Source organism: Vicugna pacos, chromosome 1 (genome assembly GCF_048564905.1).
Source record: "Vicugna pacos chromosome 1, VicPac4, whole genome shotgun sequence".
NCBI classification, from domain to species: domain Eukaryota; kingdom Metazoa; phylum Chordata; class Mammalia; order Artiodactyla; family Camelidae; genus Vicugna; species Vicugna pacos.
In genome coordinates, this window is record NC_132987.1 from 36783500 (window position 1) to 36808758 (window position 25259).

Here is a 25259-nt window from a genome sequence, read left to right on the forward strand (position 1 = left end):
CTTACTAAGTTTAATATGACTGAAATTATATCAAGCATATTTTTCTGATCACAGTGGTAAGACACTTGAAATTATTACACAAAGAAAACTAGAAAATTCACACATATGTGGAGATTAAACAACATGCTACTGAACAACCAATGGGACCAAGAAAAAATTGAAAGAGAAATTTAAAAATACCTAAGACAAATGAAATTGGGAGAACAAAATGCCAATATTTATGGGATGCAACAGAAGCAGTTCTAAGAGAAATGTTTACAGGGCTAACTGCCTGCCCCAAGAAACAATAAAGATCTCAAATTATTAATCTAACTTTACACATCAAAGAACTAGAAAAAGAAAAACATAAAGCCCAAAGTTAGTAAAAAGAGGAAAATAACAAAAATCAAACAGAAATAAAATAGAGACAAAAAGAAAACAGAACAGATCTTGGAAACTAAGAGCTAGTGTTTTGAGAATATAAACAAAATAACAAATTCACCAAGAAAATTTTCATAGACTCACCAAGAAAAAAAAGAGACAAGATAAATTGATAAATTTCTCTAACGTCAGGAACAAGACAGGATGTCCACTTTTGCCACTTTTTAACATAGAACTGGTAGTCCTATCTAGAGCAGTTAGGCAGGAAAAAGAAAGAAAAGACATCCAAATTGGAAAGGAAGAAGTTAAACTGTCACTATTTGCAGATGACATAATTTTATATACAGAAAACCTAAAGACTACCAAAATAATGTTAGAACTAATAAAGTTGTAGGATACAAAATGAATATTAAAAAAAAAAACCTGTTGTATTTCTGTTAACATTGAACTATCAGAAGGGAAATTTTAAAAAAATACCATTTACAACTGCATCAAAAAGAATAAAATAACTAAGAATAAATTTACTTGAGGAGAAAGACTCCTGCCCTGAAAACTATGAGCCATTGATGAAAGACACTGAAGAAGACACAAATAAATGCAAAGATATTCCATGCTCATGAGTTGGAAGAATCAATATTTGTAAAGTGTCCACAATAGTCAAACCAATCTACATATTCAATGCAATCCCTATCAAAATACCAATGGCATCTTTCACAGAAATAGAGCAAATAATTCTATAACTTGTATGGAATCATAAAAGACCCCAAATAGCCAAAGTAATTCTGGGGAAAAAAGAACAAAACTAGACGATCACACTTACTGATTTCAAACTATATTACAAAACTATAGTCATCAAAAACAATTTGGTACTGGCATAAAATTAGACACATAAATCAATGGAACAGAACAGACAGCCCAGAAATAAATCATACACATGGTCAATTAACTTATGACAAAGGAACCAGAAGTATGCAATGGGGAAAGGACAGCCTCTTCAATAAATGGTGCTGGGAAAATTGGACAGCTGCATGCAAATGAATGAAACTGGACTGCCATCTTATTCCATACACAAAAATTAAATCAAAATGGATAGACATGAACTTAAAGACTTGAAACCATAAAACTTCCAGAAAAAAAGTATAGGTAGTCAACCCCTTAACAGACTTTTTAGATTTGATACCAATAGCAAAGAGAAAGAAAACAAAAATAAACAAGTACATCTACTTCAAAATAAAAAGCTTCTGCATAGCAAAGTTAACCATCAACAAAATGAAAAAGATTACCTACTAAATGGGAGAAAATAATGCTAATAATACACCTGAAAAAGGGTTCATATGCAAAAAGTAAAACAATGTTCTTAAAAAATGGGCAGAGTATCTGAACAGACAATTCCAAAGACATACAGATGGTCAACAGGTACATAAAAAGGTGCTCAACATTCCTAATCATGATAGAAATGCAACCTTAATGAAATTAATACCTCCTGTTAGAATGGCTACTGTCAAAAAGACAAGAAATGAGTTTTGGCTAGAATGTGGAGAAAAGGGAACCTCTGTGCACTGTTGGTAGGAATTGCTGCAGCCACTATGGAAAACAGTATGGAAGTTCTTCAAAATACTAAAAATAGAACTACTTTATGATTCAGCAATCCTACTTCTAAATATTTTTCTGAAGGAAACAAAGACCTTAACTCAAAGATATATGCATCCCATGCTCATTATAGCATGATTTACAATAGCCAAGATATAGAATCAGAGTAGGTGTCCATCAGTGGATGAATGGGCACACACATAATGGAATGTTATTCAGCCATAAAAAAGGAAATCTTGACATTTGTTACAACATAGATGTTCTTGAGGGCAGTAAGCTAAGTGAAATAAGTCAGAGAGAGAAAGACAAATACTATATGAGCTCACTTACGTGTGGAATCTAAAACAAAACAAAACAAAAACTGAGCTCATAGATACAGAGAACAGGTTGGTGGTCAGCAGAGGAGGGTTGGGGGGGAGGCCAAAATGGCTGAAAGTGGTCAAAGGTATAAACTTGTAGTTATAAAACAAATAAACCTTGAGGAGGTAATGTACGGCATGATGACTATAGTTAATTATATTATATTGTATATTTAAAAGTTGCTAAGGGAGTAGATCTTAAATATTCTTATCACAAGGAAAATGTCACATGGTGATGGATGTTAATTGACTTATTGTGGTGATCAACTCACTACATATATGTATAAAATCATTACGTTTTATACCTGAAACTAATAATAACTACATGTCTAATATATTTGGAGGAGGGAAAAAGAAGAGGATGGCAACAAAAGGAGGAACAGAAAGAAGATGAAGAGGAAGGGGAAGAATGGGATGAAAAAAAGAGGAAGATGAAAACATGCCATATTGTTCTCTATAAAGAAAGCCGAAAGTGACAACTGCAGCATTTTCTCTCTGGTCTCGTGTATCTGGCTTCCTGACTTGAAGACAGGAGCACTTTTAATTCTACCATTCTTCCTCAGAATTGATGTGGCAGGGACAGATAAGTTCTGTGTATCTCCGTGACTTGCTCACTATGGTTTGCCAACAAGATTCCCATTAGAGTTGAAGAACAAGACTAAATTCTAGAAAACATTAAAGTCAGAAAGGGTGTATCTGCCTTAACAATCCTGAGGAGTATATTATTTTCAACCTCCCTCTGCTAAAAGGGATTCCTTTTTCAATGTTGTATTAACATCTCCAAGCACACATCTTGAAGATTATCATTAAGGCTTTCTTCATATTCACTTACTAACTTAATGCCCTGATAAAGGATCACATGCTTAATTAACATTTGCTAAATTCTCTTTCTTAGGAAAATATTTAATAACAGTAGGGACTCAATCATTCTTATAATCAATTTCACAGACCAAAGATAATAAATATTAATTCAAAATATATTCTATTCTAATAACCTTTGTGTTCTCAAGTCCTAGATCAGTGTCTGGAAGACAGTAGGTATTTAATAAAAATTTGTGAGCAACTGAGGAACATTTAACTGTATTTTAAAAACCTGTCACTTGCTCTTCTGTTCTAATGCTCTTGAGCAAGATAATTTCAAAGGTGACCTTACTGATTCCTGAGAGTGTAAGTTCAATGGGAATAAGGATTCTACTGCTTTTCACAGCTGTAGCCCCAGTACCAAGAGCAGTGACCAGCATACAGTAGGCCTTTAATAAATGTTTGTTGAATGAAGTGGAAATATTTATATTCACCTTTAATCACAAAACATAGTGAACATACCAACAGAATATGGCAGCCATGTACAACTCAGATATGTCTATATTTGTTCCAATTTCTTTGTTAAAAGAAATAGCTATTGTTCTATCACCTCTGCTCTTCCCACTTCTTTCTCAGACCTAAATTTCTGTATAGTATATGTATGTTTTTATATGTTTAAAATATAATATACAGTATTTTTGTATTTAAATTATACTTACATATGGCAATAAATACCTTTTATTCTAGGAAAGGCTTTTATTCTAAGATTATTAAGCACTTCATGTTAAGATTGTAAGGATATGACAATATTTTTAAAATCCTTTTGTTTTTTTTTCCAAAGACTAAAATTATTTTTGTAATTTATTATTTTTTGTAATTTATTTTTTAATTTAACTATTATTATTTTTGTCATTTAATTTTGTAACTTTAACACTCAGAAAAACTCCTCTTTAGTCCCAGGTTTCATGCCTTTATTGCTCTATTCTACTTTCATTTTTTGTCTGATCTTAGAATCTGAATTACAAAGCAACAAAAGAAAAGGTTCATGAGAGGAACATGGAGAAGAAAGAGAAATGATTACATTTATACTTTGATCTTATCACAGCATCAACTAGAGACTGCTGACATGGAAACAGAGACCTCATTTTAACATGATCCTCACCATCCACCACCCAGTGCATGGATATTGTATACAGGCATACCTGGCTTTATTGCCTTTTGCTTTATTGCGTTTTGCAGGTATTGTGTTTTTCACAAATTGGAAGTTTGTGGCAACTCTACATCATGCAATTGTATCAGTGCCATTTTCCAACAACATTTGCTCATTTTGTCACATTTTGGTAATTCTTGCAATATGTCCATTTGTTTCATTATTATTATATTTGTTGCTACGGTGATCTGTGATCAGTGATTTTTGATGTTACTATTTTAACTGTTTGGGGCACCATGAGCTATGCCCATGTAAGACAGCAAACTTAACTGATAGATGTTATATGTGTTCTGGCTGCTCCACGAACCAGCCATTCCCTATCTCTCTTCCCCACTTCAGGCTTCCCTATTCCCTGAGGCCAAAAGAAAAAAAAAAGACTAAAATCGGGACAATTGATACTCTACAATGGTCTCTAGTGTTCATGTAAAAGGAAGATTCGCGTCTCTCTCACTTCAATCAAAAGCTAGAAATGATTAAGCTTAGTGAGGAAGGCATGCCAAAAGCTGAGATATGCCTAAAACTAGGTCTCCTGCATCAGTTAGCCAAGCTGTAAATGCAAACGGGAAATTCTTGAAGGAGATGAAAAGTCCTACTCCAATGAGCACACAAAAGATAAAAAGCAAAACAGCCTTGTTGCTGATAATGGAGAAAGTTTTTAGTGCTCTGGATAGAAGATCAAACCCAAAAAACATTCCCTTAAGCCAAAGCCTAATCCAGAGCAAGACCCTACATCTCTTCAATTCCATGAAGGCTGAGAGAGGTTTAAAAAAAAAAAAAAAAGCTTCATAAGAAAAGTCTGAAGCTAGCAGAGGTAGGTTCATAAAGTTTAAGGAAAGAAGCCATCTCCATAAACATAAAAATGCAAATTGAAGCAGCAAATGCTAATGTAGAAGCTATAGCAAGTTATCCAGAAGGTCTAGCTGAGATAGTTAATGAAGGCGGCTACACTAAATAACAGATTTTCAGTGTAGACAAAAACAGCCTTGTATTGGAAGAGGATGCCATTTAGGACTTTCATACGTAAAGAGGAGAGGTCAATACCTGGTTTCAAAGAGTCAAAGGACAAGCTGACGATCTTGTTAGGGACTAATGCAGCTGGTGAATTTAAGCTGAAGCCAGTGCTTATTTGCCATTCCAAAAATTCTAGGGCCCTTAAGAATTATTCTCAGTCTCTTGTGCCTGTGCTCTAGAAATGGAACGAGAAAGCCTGAAAAACAGCACATCTGTTTACAACATGGTTTACTTAATATTTTAAGTCCACTTCTGAGACTTACTATTCAGAAAAAAAAGATTCCTTTCAAAATATTACTGCTCACTGACAATGTATCTGTTTGGTCACCCAAGAGCTCTGATGGAGATGTACAATGAGATTATTGTTTTCATGCCTGCTAACACATCCATTTTGCAACCCAGGGATTAAGGAGTAATTTTGACTTTCAAGACTTATTAGTTAAAAAATACATTTCATAAGGCCAGAGCTGCCATAGATATTGATTCCTCTGATGGATCTGAGCAAAGTTAATTTAAAACTTTCTAGAAAAGATTCACCATTCTACGTGTCATTAAGAAAATTCATGATTCATGGGAAGAGATAAAAAATACCAACATTAACAGGAGTTTGGAAGAAGCTGATTCTCATCTTCATAGATGACTTTGAGGGGTTCAAGATTTCAGCAGAGGAAGTAACTACAGATATATTGAAAACAGTGAGAGAACTAGAATTAGAACTGGAGCCTGAAGACATGACTGAGTTGCTTCAACCTCATGATAAAATTTTAACAGATGAGAAGTTGCTTCCTTCTGATGAGCAAAGAAAGCGGTTTCTTGAGAAGGAATCTACCCCTGGTCATGGTGCTATGAAGCTTGTTGAAAAGACAGCAAAGGATTTAGACTGTTACATAAACTAAGTTGAGAAAACAGTGGCAGGGTTTGAGAGGATTGACTTCAATTTTAAAAGAAGTCCTACTGTGGGTAAAATGTTATCAAAAAGCGTTACATGCTACAGAGAAATCGTTCATGAAAGGAAGAGTCAATGTGGCAAACATCACTGTTGTCTTATTTTAAGAAATTGCCACAGCCACCCCAGCCTTCGCATCTACCACACTGATCAGCCAGCAGCCATCAACATTGAGGTCAGACTCCCTACCAGCCAAAGGATTACAACTTGCTGAACACTCAAATGATGGTTAGCATTTTTAGTAATAAAGTTTTTTTTTAACTAAGGTATGTACATTGTTTTTTAGACATAATGCTATTGCACACTTAATAGACTGCAGTATAGTATAAATGTAACTTTTATAGGCACTGGGAAAGAAATTCATGTGACTCACATTATCATGATATTCACTTGATTGTGGTGGTCTGGAACTGAACTTGCAATATCTCCAAGATGTGCCTGTATAATGTTTGCATTTATTTATTTTTTACCAGTTGTCCTTAGTAGCTGTCCATAATCTTAGGCATTGCACTAAAAATTCAGTATCTCTCTCTTAACAGGACGGAATCTTTGCTTTAGAGAACCTACTATCCAGTGGAGAAAAAATATGAGCCAAAAAGAAAATGAAGTAAGTGAAATACAGATTACAGATATTAAGATAGAGGAAATGTTAGGCTGGAATGTGGCAGGAATGAGAAGCACTGAAAATTATCTGGCCTAACAGGGTCATGAAAGACTTCTCAGAGGAAGTTGCCTTTAAGCAGAGGTTAAGAAAGGGTGAGAAGAGTATACTCAGCATGACAATTCAGAGTCTAGAAAGAACCTAATGTTTTCACAGGAGGAAATAATTTCTGTATGACTAGTTATAAAGGTAAGAATGGCTAGAGATTCAACTGAATAGATAGGCAAGATGGAGCACAGGAAGCTATGGGGACATTTTTTGAGGTGGAATAACATTGTCTTAGTTTAGGTTGCAATAATAAATATAGTAGACTGGGTTAATCAACAAAAATTTATTTCTGGAAGTTCTGGAGTTTGGGAAGTCCAAGATCAATGGGCTGGTCAGTTCAGTTCCTGCTAAGAAACTTCTTCCTGGTTTGCAGATGACCACCTTCTTACTGTATCCTCACATGGTTGGGGGAGAACACTCTGGTCTTTCCATCCCATTATAAGGGCACAGTATTAAGGTTCCCTAGAGAATCAGAACTAATAGGAGATATATATATATATATATATCTAAAGATATACAGATATATATATCTCAAAAGATTTATGATAAGGAATTGGCTCACACAGTCACAGAGGCTGAGAAGTCTACCTGCCATCTTCAAACAGGAGACCCAGGAGAGCTGGTTAGTGTAATTTAGCTTGAGTCTGAAGGGCTGAGAACTAGGAGTGCCAAGGGCAGGGGAAGATCAACGTCCTAGCTCAAGCGATAATTCAAGTCTTCCTTTCTCTTTTTGTTCTATTCAAGTCCTCAAAGGATTAGAGGATGTCCATTTACATTGCACAGGGCAAACCACTTTACTAAGTCAACTGATTCAAATGCTAATTTCATCCAGAAACATCTCCACAGACATACCCAAAAGACAAATATCTCGGCACCAGAGATTCAAACTGACACATTAAATTAACCATCACAAGTCCAATCTTGATCAACTTGGCAACCATATGCCCTAAACTACACTTAATTTCCAAGTAAAGATAGTAATAAGGCCTAATATGGTACAGTTATCCTGTGTACAAGCAAAAATGCACTAACCCTTTTCCTAGGAAATGAAGTTCTTGAGTGATGTTTATTCCTTTTGATATCTTGTACCTTAAGTAATAAGATAGATAAAGTCAATACATCTTATGTTGCATAACAAGGGAATAAGAGATGGAAGAAAAAATACAAAGTGTATTCACAACAGCATAAGGACGAAATACTCATAACAGTAACAGTCTTCATTTTTGTAATAAAGTAATGTATAATAATGTAATCTGGTCATGTGGTCATAGCTGGTGCTTATAACCAACTTCTTCCACTACCCATTATGAATTTCCTTTACTTTCCACAAGCACCTCCGTGGGTTCAGGTTCTTTACCTAAAGGGTGATTCAAACTTTCGTTCCTGAAGGGTCTGGACCATTAGTAGCCCTGCCCTTCCTGTATTGAGTTGTTATAGTTTTCCGTTAACCTTAATCACATAGTATGATAATACTTTAAAACAAACAAAGAAAAAAACACCCTAAGGAATTCTCCTGTGTTCTAGACATACCCTTCCTTACTTTCATTGTGGAGTAGTAGTCCAGTTTCCCCCTTGGTAGTGAGGATCAATCACTCCAGCCAGCACAGTTACTCACTAATTTTTCTGTTGATTCAGAGGCATGAGGAGTCCAAAGCAGCTGGGATGTAACTTCAAGTTAATTGAAATCTTTGTTTTTTAACCTAGTGGAAGCATTCCTCTCTTTGGAGCTAAGAACTATCGCCTGCAGAGCATAAAGTCATGGGAATAAGAAGCAAAAGTTCTGCTAGTGGTATCACTCCCATTTCCACCTCTTGACTCCTGGATCCTGCATCCTGGCTATCAGAGAAAACTCAACATATATTGGACACTGATTCAGAGCATATACAAGGTTCTGAAGAACCCTGCCCCAGACATACAAGGTATTACTACCTAGGTAGCATTGTAATTGAGTTTTCAAAAGGCAATTCTACCTTCTATGAAACTAGCTGCTTCAGGATGGTCGGGAAATGGTAAGAACAGTTAATTCCATGAACGCCAGCCTATTGCCACACTTCTTTTGCTATGAAGTGAGCAACTTAATTCAAATAAGTGCTGAATGGAATACCATAAATGGTAAAGAAGGCACTCTATAACTCCATCGATCCTAGTTTTAGTAGAAGCATTATGTGAAGGGACGGAAAATCTTTACTCAGAGTAGCTGTCTATTCTAGTTAGGACAAAGCAGTGCTTCTTAAATGATAGAAGGGGTTTAATGTAAACAATTAAGTACTAGATAGCCAGCTGATCAATAGGGAACAGTGCCATATTAGGGACTAAGTGCTGATCTCTGCTGCTGACACAGGCACTTGCTGGTGGCTACAGCCAGGTCAGTCTTGGTGAATGGAAGTCCATGTCACTGAGTCCATATGACAATGGCAGGGGTAGCTGGGGAAAGAGGCTGACTAGTAACCACAGAATGAATCATCTTGTCCTTTTATATATTAAAATCTTTCTCTGCTAAGAAGAAATCTCTCTGCTAAGAAGAAATCTTTCTTTGGTGAGCATTCACATGGGACCCAAATATCTTCATTTTATTTTCCTATTCAGAGAGTTCTAACTTACAGATCCTTGCCCCAATTTCCTGTCACCAGTTTCCAACATACTCCTTCCAAGTCCCTGACCAGTTATAGCAAATCATTAGCTACAGAATCTCCATATAATTACACACCTGCCATTTCTCTTTCCAAGAAAAGTGAACAATCAGGTACATGTGAAAGTTCTGCTCACTCGGAGGATTTCCTTTCACCATTATCCTTGAGGGAAGTTCCAGCAAGTGGCAATGGTACTACAGCTGTCCACTCTTGGGTGGTGGTGCTTGCATATTGTGCATAAACATTTGTACATCAGGCCTAAATTTTCTCTTCCTTTGTCAACTGATCATAGGGAACTTCCCATGAGGCCATAGGTATAGGCTGGGAGAAAGAAGGCAATATAGCAGAAGTGGGGACCATAGGCATTTGGGCCATTTCTTCATGTAACTTGTGTCTTCAAGGTATGATCAAGTATATACCACTTCCATTTGATGATTAGATGTTACTGCATATGCCCAACTTTATGGCTTGGTGGGTTAGCTAACACCCAGCTCATAATGGACAGCCCAGGTATCGTGGTTACATCATGGCCTGTGGTTAAGCATTCAGTCCCTAGTAAGGCCAAGTAGGAAGTCAAGAGCTGTTTCTTAAAAGGAAAGTTGTAATCTGTGGAGAATGAGTAGCATAACTGGGTCCTTTCTCAGGGCACCTGGCCTCCCCTTCATTAAAGGAGTTCTGGATCTTTAAACTAGTTCAAGTCTGGGAACTGATTGAGGAGCTGTGACTCCCTGTATTTATGATTCAGGTTAGATTTTGTTCATTTGACCCAGAACTTTTATGCTTTTACAAATAAAGTAAGAATCTAGTATGCTCCCTTATCTATTTTAAGAACACCACAATTAATTAGCTAACACAGTAGGTCTACACGAGTCATACTATGCTGATAACTGCCTTCACTATGTTGTTGTTACAGTAACCACGCCCACCTTGCCTTTGATGGTTGAGTACTGCCACCTAGCTCCTACTACCACCAGATCTAACTTACTCCCATTGCATTTAGGTTTCCCAGCTTTTAGGCTTTAATTCTCCTTTTAAGGTTTGGCCTGTAGAGAATAATCAAAGAGCACTTCAAGGATGCTGGAGCTCCCCTCCCAAATTTATTTCTCAGTCTTCTGGGCTCTCCCAACATGGGTGAGCAGGTCTTAAATGATAAAGCCACTTTTACAATCCCTAAGCCTTTGAATCTCTTCCTCTACATTAAACCAAGGCTTGTTGGGCATTTCCAGTTTGCTCATGGTGGGTCATCTTTTGGTCCATGTTCTAGCCATTCAATGAGGCAACCTGTTAGAGCTCTTTCTAATTTTTTATTTGCAAAGGTAAATTCAGAATTTCCACTTTGTGATTCCAAATCCATAAATTAGGCATGATTCTAACTTATATTTATCCCCACATCCTTTGCATTTGTTCCTACACATGCCCCAGATACTATCTGTATAAATTAGGAAACTCTAGCTCTTTTAGAGGTCGGCCAGTACAACTCATTTTAAGGGTCCTGCTGGTATTTGAGTCTTAATTATCTGTTTAAAAACAAAGGGGAGTGGTGGGGTGGGTCCTAAGGAAAATCAGCACTGTTTCTCATGGCAATTGCCTCAGGGGAGGTCTTTACAGTTCTCTCAGGCAGTGCAGTGTTAATCATCTCAGACAGAGGTGGAAAGTCTAATACCACTGTGAGTGGAGAGGTCAATATCACTGGGAGTGCGATGCTGCTGCCACTAGGGGTTGGGGGTCACTTCTGTTTGAGTTGGGAAGACCACTTCTGCTGGAAGTGGGATGGCTAATTGGAGATAACTCTTCCACAGGCAAAGACAACTCAAGAGAATTTAAGGGCTCCATACCTATTCTAACTGGCAGGATCCCATTCTTTCCTAATCAATGCCCACTTTAACAGTAGACACCCTGCAAGGCTAAGAGTTCAACTGGTGTTATAATTTAGCCAGTCACAGGATAAGGCTCTACATTTAATTGTCAGCAACGTCTAATCCTGTTGCAACAGGAGATAAGACTCTCCTTCAGGCACACATTGAAGCTCTGGTTTCATTTATACTAAGCTTGAGCTGAGAATCTGAATCCCTGAACTCACCCTTTTCTTTCATCACTTTGCTCAGGGACATTAGGAGCATCAAAGTCCTTAGTTTCATGCATTTTCAAAAAATGTTCAAAAGTATCAAATGCAGAATCACCTGGCTCTTTGCTTTGTTTCTTTTAAGTGGTTGATTAGGAGTATCTAATGCAGATCATTTGTGTATCTCTGTAACAGTTCACACCATGGGCTGTTAGAGCTGTTTACTTCCAGATAGAGTCTTTAGGGTCTTTAAATCTTATCATGTTAGACAGCCAAGTCCAGAAACCTCAATTCAGAAAACCTATTCTAAAATTCTGTTTCTCTAAAACTGCTCTCAGTACCACAGTTTGGATTAGTCAGAAAAAAAGAGCCAGTAATATATCAGATTTATTATAAAGATAATTGCATAATTACAAAGGCTGAGAAGTCCCAAGATCTGCCATCTACAAACTGGAGACTCAGGAAAGCCACTGTGTCAGTACAAATACAAAGGCATGAGAACCAGCAGACCCAATGATGTAGATTCCAGTCCGAGTATGAAGATCTTAGAACCACAAGTACTAAGGAAAGGAGAATAATGATATTCCTTTCAATAGTCAGAAAAGAAAGGCTGAATTCTTGCTTCCTCTGCCTTTTTATTCTATTTAGGCCCTCAAAGAGTGGGGATGCTCACTCACACTGGGGAGGGGAAACTGCTTTACTGAGTCCACCAATTCAAATGCAATTTCATTCAGAAACACCCTCCTAGACACACCCAGAAATAATGTTTAGTCAAATGTCTGGTCACCTAAGATCCATTCAAGTTGACACATAAAATTAACTACCATAGGCACCAATCCCATTATGGGTGCACCACACCCACAAACTCCTCCAAACCCAATTATATGCCAAAGGCCCAACCTCCAAATACCACCACACTGGGGATTAGGTCTTCAACCTGACTGGGGTCGGGGTGGGGAACACACTCAGTCAACAGCCAACATCCTCAGATGGACCTGCTGGGAAGTTCATTTGTGCTGCGTATTTGAGCAGAACAACCTGAAATAAAGCCTAGGGTGGTGATAATGAGGATGAACATAAATAGATATAGTCAGCAAGTGTAGGATGTAGAATCGACAATTCTTGGCAATAATTGGATTTGGGAGAAGATGAAATTAAATAAGACCCAGAAGTATGGTGCTGATGGCATGTTGCAAGGCATCATGAATAATATATTACAGATTACTAAACTCCCTCACCTTTTTCCCACGCTTCTTCCCTAAAAGTTTGAGAACCTGTGTGTGGATGGAGTCTTTATGCTGAATGATCAAGTTCTACCCCCAAAAGATCTTGATTCTGTTTACTTTCTGAATTTTAATGTTATTTTGCCTTTACATATGTTAACATACTAAACAATACTTTGAGAACACAAGCACCGAAAAATCTATCTCAGTTTTCTCGCAGAAGAGACAATTTAGCAAGAAACAGAAGATCAAAGGGAAATGCACAGTGAGACAGAAAAGTGTATTGAAAGTATTTACAGCTTTCCAAATCTAATTATTTTTCAAAAGCTCTTCCACAAAGAAAAATGTAGACTTAGTTACTAAGGATCATCTGTATTTGCAAAATGAGCATTATCAAGGAAAAAAAACCACTAAAATTATTGATTACCTATTCTGTGGTAGGAATCATATTAGATGAACATTGTCTCTATTTCCCTGAGATATTGTGAGGTGTTTCTAGTTTAAAGATAATAATCTAAGGTTGGTAGAGTTTATGTAAATCATCCAAATTCAGGGGAAGGTGCTATCAGAATTTAAATACAAGTTTGCCACTTTACATTAAATATTCATCAGAGAGTAAGACTTTCAGAAGTATTATGAAAAATGTGATTTTAAGTTTTAACCCCCTCAGGTATAAATCTTTAATCTCTAATTAAAAGAAATTAAGTTTCTACATCTAAAAGTTTGGAATCTAGGCAATAATATCATTAAGACAAAAAATGATGTCAAAGCCTCAGGAAAATTTTCTGAGTTCCAGGCTAATGCTAGTTGAACTAATTATAATAATCTTTTAAAAGCTGTCCAAAGTTCTATTACATAATAACTTCTTTCATTTGAATATTACCAATAAATGGCCTATTTAGCAAAATTTGTTACATTTTGATTACCTTAAGTCATTTATTATAAAATATCAGTCTTTATAATAGTTTATCAAAAATCCAAGAAAACACTTTCAAATCCACCTTTTCCTCCTCACATACAGAACTTCTCCACACATCACATTTCTTATAGCTCAAAAAGTCAGTTGATATTGGTCAGGTACCCTTTTAATCTCCCAACTTTTGTTGACGTCAAAATATGATAGTTAACTAGTATTAAAGCCATAAAATTCTTACATAGCACAGCACATTAAGCTTTAAATATGGCAATCAAACCACGTAAAAGAAGGTAAGACTCCCATTCTACATAGTCAGAATCAGGTGTTCACCATCCCTCTCTGGCCACTATACACTGGTTCAAAAGGCAGTAGGGGCAACAGGCATTTACTTTGGAAGACACTGAACACAATGATCTGGAAGCATGTTATTATGTTACCCAGTCCCAAAACATCCCACCTTTCTCCAAGGTGGTCTTATAATTGTACAGTGGCAGGTACAGTTAATACAAAATGAAGACAAGACAATTTGTGCAAACATCCTAGTCATACTATGTACACATTACGATATTTAAACATATCATAAAAACTTGACATAATCATCCTGGTTTTTCAGTTTAGGTGATCCATCAGTCCTGCACTTGACTATGATTTCTCTCCTAGTACTGTTAAAACCAAAGATGACCAGGACAACAATCAATGGCCATAGACATCTCACATACAGTTTCTCCCATAATATGGGAAATACTTTAAGTCTATAATTCCATTGGAAAGACAGTTGATAAAACTATTGTGTTTTCATCCTTTGAAATACATGTTATCTTTGTTTATCCTAGAGGCTTTAATCTAATTATTTTATTCATTGTCACAAAAATAGAAGGGTTGCCATTGGAATACCCATAATTAAGATCATCCACATAACTGCATGATCGTAGTAAAAACAGGAAAGTGACATGCTACATAAAATGCATCTTTCTGTTCAAAAGTGCTCCATCAGGGCAAACTGTGTAATTCTTCTTTTCTTCTAAATCATATACCTTTAGAAACATCTTAAGGTCTATAGTGTGCTCCTTACAGGAATTTGGATCAGACATATTGATGGTACATTCCAACTCAGTCACTGGTTTTGGAAAAAAACCCTTAAGCCCTGGACCAGGAATCTGGTCATGATATTTTGGAACCCCATTATTCAGAGTCCAAAGCATGCCTGAAACGAGCGCAGGCAGAAATATATGAAAGACTAGGCAGATGAGCAAGATCAAGTCCCAGCTCTTTGCAGAGTGCCCCAGGAACTCTAAAGTGGTTTGGTGGTAGATAAAGAATTTACACTCTTCCAGGCTCTGATTGAATGACTTTTCTTTGTCATGGTGTGTGTGCCTATGGTGAGGGGAGTGGAGGCCATGTAGGTGGCAAGGACAGAGGAATGTCCTGGCTCGAGTGGTACAGACCTGGGACAGCAGCAGAAGGCTGTACAGCTGAGGAACCTCTCCACTGAGGTGTGCACTTGAGCAGATTCCATATGTACCTTTTAATGCTGATTTACAGGCTGGACACTCCAATCAAATGATATCATAAGTTAGGTGGTATTTACCATTCTAGAGTTAACAGAAATTAAGTTCCAGATTAATTAATTATCTTTCTTTAAGAAACAAAAGTAGATAGTGGCTGAGCTGGGATTTAAGCTGTTTTCTTTCTGACTCCAAAGAAGTGCTATTTACTGGTACTTGATACCAATACTGTATTATTAGTTATGACTGTCCTTTTACATTCATTCAATAAACATGTACAGAACTGCTTAGAACCACTGTTCTAAAAAATAGAACACATTAACGACAAAACAGAAACCTCTACTCTCTTACGAGTGATAATCTAAATTATTCTGAGTTATAACATTATGATCCTGTATTATTCTTAAAGATTAAATAATATACTGGGGCTACATATTTTGACTTCCCAAGCTATAGGTTACATAAATCCATGCATAAATCTCTAAAACTAGAGCAGAGTCAATATTATTACATTTAAAATTCAATTTTTCAGTTATTTCCAAAATTTAACTTTAAAATTATACATTTTAACACATAGTATAGAGACAATAGTGAAAAAGAAATTGTATGTGTATATTTATGATAATTGGTAATAACTGCAAATCCAAATCAATATAGTACAAGATTTTTAGTATGAAAATATTTTATGCACAATATCACCTATTTATACTTAGCAACCTTGAAGTTTACTAATGTCTTTACATAGTTTTACAGATAAACTATAGAGTCAAAGTGATACCCTACTCATAACAAAAGAAAAAATTTATTCAATATTTGCAGAGACACTGCATTTTAAAAAATAAAAACATTAATATTATTAAAACAGCACTTTCAAAGATGTCCACTGTTCTCTTTACATTTAAAATTTTTATTCAGTTTATTTAAAAAAACAAAAAAACAGTTCACCCATTTCTCCCATTCACCACCACCTCTTACAACAACTCATTTGTTTTCTCTGTGGACATGGTTTGTTTTTCCCTTCAGATTCCAAATATAACAAATCATTTTGTATTTGTCTTTCAGTGTTTGATTTATTTCACTTAGCATAATGTTCTCGAGGTCTATCCCTGGTGTCACTAATGGCAAGATCTCATCTTTTTATGGCTGAATATTATTCCGTTGTGTATATACCACAATTTTTTATCCATTCATCCATTAATGGACACTTATGTTGTTTCCATAATTTGGCTATTGTAAATAATGATGCAATGAACATATGGTGCATATATCTTTTTGAAATAGTGTTTTTGTTTCCTTTGGATAAATACTCAGAAGTGGAACTGATGGATATGATAGTTTTTAATTTTAGTATTTTAATTTTTTGAAGAACCCCCAATACTGTTTTTTAGAGTATGTGAATATACCAATTTACAATCCAACAGTTCTCCACATCCTTACCAACAAATATTATTTCTTGTCTTTTTGATAATATTCATTCTTACAGGTGTGAGGTAATAACTCATTGTAGTTCTGATTTGCATTTTGCTGATGATTAATAATATTGAGCACCAGACTTCTATATTAAAAACTACAAGACATTAGTTAAAGAATTTGGAGAAGACACAAATAAATGAAAAGGTATCCTATGCTCACAGACTGGAAGAACTAATGTTGTTAAAATGTCCACATTGCCCAAAGCAGTCTATAGATTCAATGCAATCTCTATCAAAATTCCAATGGCATTTTTTACAGACATACAACACACAATCCTAAAATTTGTACAGAACCACAAAAGACCACAAATAGGCAAAGATATCTTGAGAAAGAAGGAAAAAGCCAAAGGCATCATGCTTTCTCACTTGAAACTACATTACAAATCTATAGTTATCAAAAGCAGTTTGGTATTGGCATAAAAACAGACACACAGATCAGTGGAACAGAATTGAGAATCCAGAAATAAACCCATGTATATGTAGTCAATTAATTTATGACCAAAGTGCTAAGAAAATATGTTGGGAAAACAGTTTCTTTAATAGTGTTGGGAAAATTGGCATCCACATAAGAAAATAAAACTAGATCACTTACATCTTATACACAAAAATTAACTCCAAATGGTTTAAAGACCTGAACGTAAGACAAGTCATGAAATTCTTAGAAGAGAACATGGGCAGTAAGCTCTCTGACATATGTCTTGGTGATATTTTTTTAATTTGATACCAAAATCAAGAAAATCTTGCAAAAGTAAGAAAACTAAAAAGCAAAGGTAACCAAAAACAAAAACAAAAAGACAACCTACTAAATAGGAAAAAAAAATAATTTGCAAATCATATATCTAATAATGGACTAATATCCAAAATATTATCATACAACTCAATAACAAAATAGTCATATTAAAAAATGGGCAGAGGATCTGAATAGACATTTTTTCCAAAGAAGACATACAGATGGCCAAAAGGTACATGAAAAGGTTTTTTTTATTTTGCTTTTTATTTTTCATTTTGATAATGTGATGTATCACACTTATTTGCAGATATTGAACCATCTCTTCATCCCTGAAATTGATCCCACATGATCATGCTGTATGATTCTTTTATTTTTTAATTTGGTTTGCTAATACTTGTCGAGAATTTTTGCATATATGTTCACCAGAGATACTGGTTTGTAATGTTCTTTTTTTGTAGTGTCTTTATTTGGTTTTGGTATTAGGATAATGATGGTCTTGTAGAATGAGTTCGGAGCATTTCTTCCCCTTCTATTTTTTGGAAGAGTCTGAGAATTGGTGTTGATTCTTTGTATGTTTGGTAGAGTAAACCAGTGAAGATGTCTGGTCAAGGACTTTTGCTACTTGGGAGGTATTAGATTACTGACTCAATCTCCTCCCTAGTAAGTGGTTTGTTCTCATTTTCCATTTCATCATGATTCAGTCTTGGAGGTTGTTTGTCTCTAGGAATTTATCCTTTCTTTCAGGTTGTCAAGTTTGTGGGCATATAATTGCTTGTAGTAGTCTCTTATTATCCTTTTTCTATAGTATCAATTAAAGTCTCTTTTTTCATTTCTGATTTTATTTGACTTCTCTTTTATCTTGGTGAGTCTAGCCAAAGGTTTGTCAATTTTGTTTATTTTTTCAAAGAACTAGCTCTTAGTTTCACTGATCTTTTCTGTTGTCTTTTTAGTCTATATTTTATTTCTGCTCTAAACATTATTTCCTTCTTTCTACTAACTTTAGGATAAATTTGTTCTCTTCTAGATCCTTGAAGTGTAAAAATGGGTTGTTTATTTGAGACTTTTCTTCTTTCTGGAGATAGGCATTTATCACTATTAAAATCTTAGAACTTCTTTTGCTGCATCCCAAATTTTGGTATATTACATTTCCATTTTTATTTGTTTTAAGGTATTTTTGATTTCTCTTTTAATTTCTTCTCTGATCCATTTGCTATTTAATAGCATGTTATTTAATCACCAATTTGTAAATTTCCAGATTTTTCTCATGTAATTAATTTCTAGTCAAACCATCCTAGATGGAAAAGAAGCTTAATATGATTTCAATACTCAAATTTATTAGGACTTATTTCGTGACCTAACATATGATCTATATTGGAAAACGTTTTATGTTCTCTTGAGAAGAATGTGTATTCTGTTGCTTTTGGAGGGAATGTTCTTTAAATATCTGTTAAGTCCACCTGACCTAACATGTTGCTTAAGGCTGATGTTTCCTTTGATTTTCTGTCTGAGTGATCTACCCATTGATGTATGTGGGCTATTAAAATCTGCTACTATTATTGTATTGCTTTCTATTTCTCCCTTTAGGTCTATTAATATTTGCTTTGTATATTTAGGTGCTTCCATGTTGGATACATAAATATTTACAACTGTTACAGCCTCCTGTTGGATTGATGCCTTTATCATTATGTAACATCCCCTTTTTGTCTTATTGCAGTCTTTGTTTTAAAGTTTATTTTGTCTGACATAAATATAGCTACTCCAGCTTTTTTTGGTTTCCATTTGCATGGAATATCTTTTTCTCTCTCTTCATTTCAGTCTATGTGTTCTTACATCTAAAGTAGTGTATCATTGGCAGTATTGGGTCTGTTTTTTAATACATTCAGCCATTCTAGGTCTTTTGACTGGAGAATTTAGTCAGTTTACATTTAAAGTAATTATTGATAGTCATGTGCTTATTAGCATTTTGTTAATTGTTTTCTAGCTATTTTTGTAGTTCCTCTCTGTTCCTTTCTTGCTCTCTTGCTCTCCTCCTTTGTGGTTTGATGACTTTCTCTAGTGGTATGCTTATATTCCTTTCTTTTTACCTCTTCTATATTTTCTATAGGTGTTTGCTTTGTGTTTACCACGAGGCTGATATATAACAATCTGCAGCTGTAGCAGTCTATTTTAAATTGATAACAGCTTAAATTTGACACCATTATAAAGCTCAAGATTTTTGCTTTTCCTACTTCTCAAAAAATTAGAAACCTAGATTGATGTTCATTTTTCTCTTCATATTTTTATCACTAGACACAAATATTATTTCTATATATCAAAAAGGACAATCAAATGCACTACAAAGAATCCTGGTATCTTTACTGCTTTGTTCTTAGTGACACTGTCAACAATTACTATGTAAATCAAATAAATTCCTTGGATTTCAGACAGGAAGCTGGAAGAACATATCCCTGAGGTTGCTTTATTTGTTGGGTCCCTTACTGATTATCTGCTCTCCCAAAGACATTTCTTTAATAATTGATATTCCTGTGGGGGGGGTTGCCTCTGAATAGCATCATAAATGCAAATAGAACTGAAACTCAAAGACTTGAATATCAACTTATGTGAATCTTAAAGCCCAAAAGAATATTAGACAGTTAATGAAATCTGTATTTTTTGGATCCGTGAGTAGTATTGTCCTTAAATTTTGTGAATACATGCCCAGGGACAGTAATTTCTAACTTTTGGGAATGAAGGCAACAGGCTCAAATTACTACACATATAGAATTCTCACAATATGCTTATATGCCAAAATCTTAAAAGAGTTCACTTTAATTTTACGAGATGGAAAAATCTGTGTTAAGTATATACCACTTCCTGAAATTATAAAAAGAACACTGGCATAAACTGTTTAATATAGAAGTATTAATATTAATCACTATGTAGTAATGTAACCAGTTTATTAAACATACTGGTCTCCATATGCAAGTCATAAACCAACTTTATTTCTCTTCCCAGTCTCTTCAAATATACTCATTAACTTGCTTCTGTGTGCTTCTGGGATAAATTCATGAGTAGGTCCCAAGGTATTTCTAAGCCTCAAAATAGTTCCATTTCATGAGGTAAAATGATGAGTTAGTATAATAATCAGAACTCTGAACCTCAATTACATTAAAGCTTCTCTCCTTCTCCTACTGAATGCTGTTACAGGTCTGCAAATCTTCATTTAGTGAAAAGAAAATGTCAACTTATTTCCTCCTTTTCCAAGTCTTCCCTCACTCATCTTCTGGTCCCACAGTCCCCCTTTCAAGAGTTAAATCAGATGAGAGATGATTCAAGGGTGAGGAGTATAGCCAAATTCTATTTTGATTTTCTATTGGTCCTCTTTGAACCTGGCTGTATATTCCATGCTAACTTATTTTCTCTGTGATAATCCCCTCTGATATCCTGGTGAATTCCAACTCCAGCTTTCTTGTCACTGATATCTTCTCCAGGTGACCTTTTATGCCAGCCCTCACCCTTACTCAGCTTTGGATCTAACAAGACACTCATGTAGTCATCTCAATCCTAGCCCAGTTGGGCAAGGTCCTTTCAGCACCTGACAAATTCTGACCCAAGGGAAATGTGTACCTTTGTCCTGCTCTCTGTTCTGCAACTTCAAGCAAATAATGTTCTTGGCCATAAACCTCAGCTAAATGGGGCCATTTTGTTTTGATTAGTTGTTGACTCCCTCATTGGATGGTCACAAACTGCAGCAGCAGTACCAGTATAGCACCACCAAGTTTACTGTGTTCTGATCATCACAAATCCAAGCAAGGTCTGTTTTATGCCATTTTCAGAAGAGGATACTGTTACAGACTGAATGTTTTTGCCTCAATCTCCACCAAATTTATATGCTGAAGCCCCAAACCACAAGGTGACAGTATTAGGAAGGGGGGACTTTGGGAGTTAATTAGGGTTAGATCAGGTAGGGTGGGGTCCTCATGATGGCATTAGTGCCCTCATAAGAATAGAAAGAGAGATGTCTCTTTTTTTTTTTTACATTTTTTATTGATTTATAATCATTTTACAATGTTGGGGAGATGTCTTTTTCTCTCTCCCTTCACATGCACACACCGAGGAAGGGTCATGTGAGGACACAGTCAGAAAGAAGCCACCTGCAAGCCAGAAAGAGAGCCCTCACCAACTCCATATGGGCCAGCACCTTGATCTTAGACTTTCCAGCCTCCAGAACTGTGTGAACTTCATTTTTGCAGCTTAAGTCACCTTAAGTCTACAGTACTTTATGGCAGCCCAAGCTAACCAAGACAGATATCAAGGCTCAAAACTCCTGGAAACTTGTCAAAAATATGACAACTAAGTGGCCGAGTTGGGAGTCAAACCTAGGGCTGTTTGAATAAAACCCCTGTTCTTTTTACTGTTATCTCCTGTGGTTTCAGACTTCTTGTATACGCCTTGTTGGCAATGTTTCCGTTTTTTTCCATCTCTTCTATAAATGTATTCATCTCTTCACTAAATATTTCCCAGCGTGTCAAAACTAAGTTGAGATTATTCCCATCGCTAGTTACTAGTGGCATCCCTGTCCATCCTTTTGGTTTGCATCTATGTACTTCTGTAGTCAGCCAAGGTACACACACTGCACATATTGTATATATATGTGTGTGTGTGTGTGTATTTTTATTTATAATATTTTCAAATAATACCAATTGCTACATTTTGTTAACTGCTAGAGCCTATATAATTAGTGTCTATACATTCCTTTGAAGGTAAAGCACATATTTGGAATTCTTCTGTTAGTAACACGCATAGATTTGAAAAAAAGATCTAATTGTCACCCAGTTTGTCTTTTCAGAGCCTTCAAGGGATCAAGATGGTTTAGAATAATTCACGTTTAATGATGTTTGAAGCTTCACGAAGATTTACATTTTTGGTAAATAAAGCATATAGACAAAAGTCAGAAAAATAATGTACTATATAATTCTCTATAAACCCCGACAGGCCCTCTCCACTATTTTTCATTTGAGAAGTCCTCTCTCCGAAGGAGCAAAAGGACTGTAGTAGCACCAGCCCGTTCTAAGTACCACAGGTTAACAACCATGCACAGAAAATCCATTCAAACTCACGGAATCTAACTAAGTTGCTGACATACTTTCTTATTTGACTACAAACACTTTGAACTGCAGTTAACTGATTTCAGTGTTCCACATATGGTCTGAAATCTGTCAAATATTTCCACATTTCTTCCCTTTAAAGATGCTTCTTACTTGGCATTTATCCAAGTGTATGAGAAAAGAGAAACAGAAATGTTGAAAGGGTTGAGATGTAATGATCACAAAACTTATTGTAATTAAAATATTCCTATGAAGATCTTAGTGGGGTGTCAAACTTCAGAATATGTAATATATCTCAGTATTCTTTGATCATACATGTGTTTGATTAAAGAGAAAATACATTTTCTCGTCAGCTAAAGTTACCAGTTCAGATCAATTCCATTTTGAAATCAAAATTGATAGTTTCCTATTCTATAAAGAGAATGTTGAACTAAATAAATCACTGAAATTTATTTCCAGCTCAAACATTCTGCTGCTACATATAATGTTATAATTCTTTGTAAAAAAATAAAGCCTCATCTATAAATCTGATCTATGTTTTTGGAAAACAGACTAAAAAGCCAACAGATTGCACAAATATAAGCTATACTTGGCACAGTAAGGTGAATAAAGTCTCCTTAATTTCCTAAACAAGTATTATTCAAGAGAAATTAGAACATAAATACAGAAGTCTCAGTTGTATTTCGCATTGCTAAAAATTGTATATTTTGTGTACTATAGTCTAGACTACACACATTTCAGCTGCTAAAATTTAGGCGATCTATATTATGGGATAATGCTGACTGGATAAAATGTAGTTTGAACAGTGAGTTGTCATTAGCAGTAACAGAAACAGCACAGCAGAAACCTGATCCAGTGCATATATGATATCCCCCTCTGTGTTAAAACCTTAAAACAGTGTTTATTGCCCTATCAGGAAAGAGGGATAGAGGGACCAGCTGTGTTGTTCTGCAGTATTTTTATTCCATTAGCAAGTGTCATTATTCAAGCCTCATTATTGCTCCTAATGAAGCAATTCACCAAAGCTAAATTCAAATCAGTATAAAATATTTGAAAGAGTTCCTGCAGTGCACCGAACTTGGCAAGAAAGCTTTTGAGAAAAGGGCAAAGCCAGAGAACAATCTTTCAAGTATCTTAATTTCCATGATAAATGGTGATACGCTTAGTTCAATATTTGCCCCAAACTGATACTCATATAAATAACACAAAAGCTATTTGTAGGGTCATCTAATTCTCTAGGAGCTTCTGCAGACAACAACTTTATGATCTGGCTTGTAGGCAATGCAACACACAGGAAAGCTACTTTCTTGAAATCTACAAATCACTAGGCAGGTATGCTTGTCAAGGAAAACAATTATGAAGATTTTGCTGCTAAATATACAGGTTTACAGTATTAAGTTTTCCTGGTTGGAATTCTTCACTGTATTAACTTTCCATCAGAGAACCAAAGATGTAGAGGCGCATTTTTATATGTTTTCATGACCATATGCAAATAAATCAATAATGTCACAAATTGTAACTTTAAAAAAGTGCCTTCTGTTATCAACTTTCAAAATACAACCAACTTAAGTAAAATGGTGCTACCTCCAAAGATAAATAAGTAATCAGATTAAGATATTTACATTTTAAATAGTAAGTAATAAGATTAAAAGTGAAAAAATATTAAACAATTGAACAGTTACATAAATAGGTGCTAAAGTATGAAGTTGAAGAAATTTAGTACAGGAAAACAGGTAGCTGAAAGATGGAAAAGTAGAGCAACAGGATGGATGGTAACAAGGTGGAGGGGGTTGGGTTGCTATTTTGTTTAAGGAGATCAGTCAGACCTTTTCAAAGAGGATGTGGTACAGACTGCAATTCATTGAGGAAAATCTCAGAAAATCTTTGGGAAGAGCACACTAGGTGGAGGGCAGAGCAGATCAAGGCCATCTTGGCAGGAGCTGAGGTAGCATGCTCACACTGCCCTCTACATGGGACTGGCTCACCAAAATTTCTGAAAACAAGCCAGAATTCAGAAATTCAGAAATTCTCTTTAATGATGTACATTCCTGGCACCCTGCCTGGATGATAGATTAGACAGATTGTGGCAGGGTAGGATCTCATGTCACTCATCAAATATGCCATCGGGTGCTCCTTTTGTAAACCAGCTTGTATGACAGATACATGAGACTAATAAAACTGTCATAAACTTGGCTGTATCTTGATTTTCTCTTTTGTAAATAGGAAACATATTACCTAACTCCCAGAGGTTTAACTCTATTACTCATTTATTTTCTTTCTTTGAATCACATATTCATTGCATTGGATTAATCACAATGTTTGCTTTATGACACACTCATAGTTTGTCCACAGGAAGTCTTATTTATGTACTTATCTATCATAATAAACATCCATGAGACAACTGAAAACAAAACTGGAAAGTTGGAAACATCTTACATCTATCAACATGTACTCCCTGACCAAACCCCCATTCCAAATTAACCTTATCCTGAATCTTGTATGCAAAATTCTCCTGCTTTTTAATGTGCAATATTTTATCTCTTTTAATTTAATTTTTAACATTTAATAAAACTTATAAATTTATTAAAAGGATATCATAGTCTATGTAATATTAGGAAGGCTTTTTCACTCAAAAGTATGTCATTGTA

General features: G+C 35.4%; 1 long non-coding RNA gene and 1 pseudogene across 2 annotated transcripts in view; both read right to left on the reverse strand.

Moving 5' to 3' along the window:
* Positions 1-25259, reverse strand: part of LOC140696222 (uncharacterized) — a 155249-nt gene that overhangs the window by 64063 nt on the left and 65927 nt on the right. The window lies entirely within an intron of this gene.
* LOC102539061 (sodium/potassium-transporting ATPase subunit beta-3 pseudogene) lies at positions 14395-21052 on the reverse strand (annotated as a pseudogene).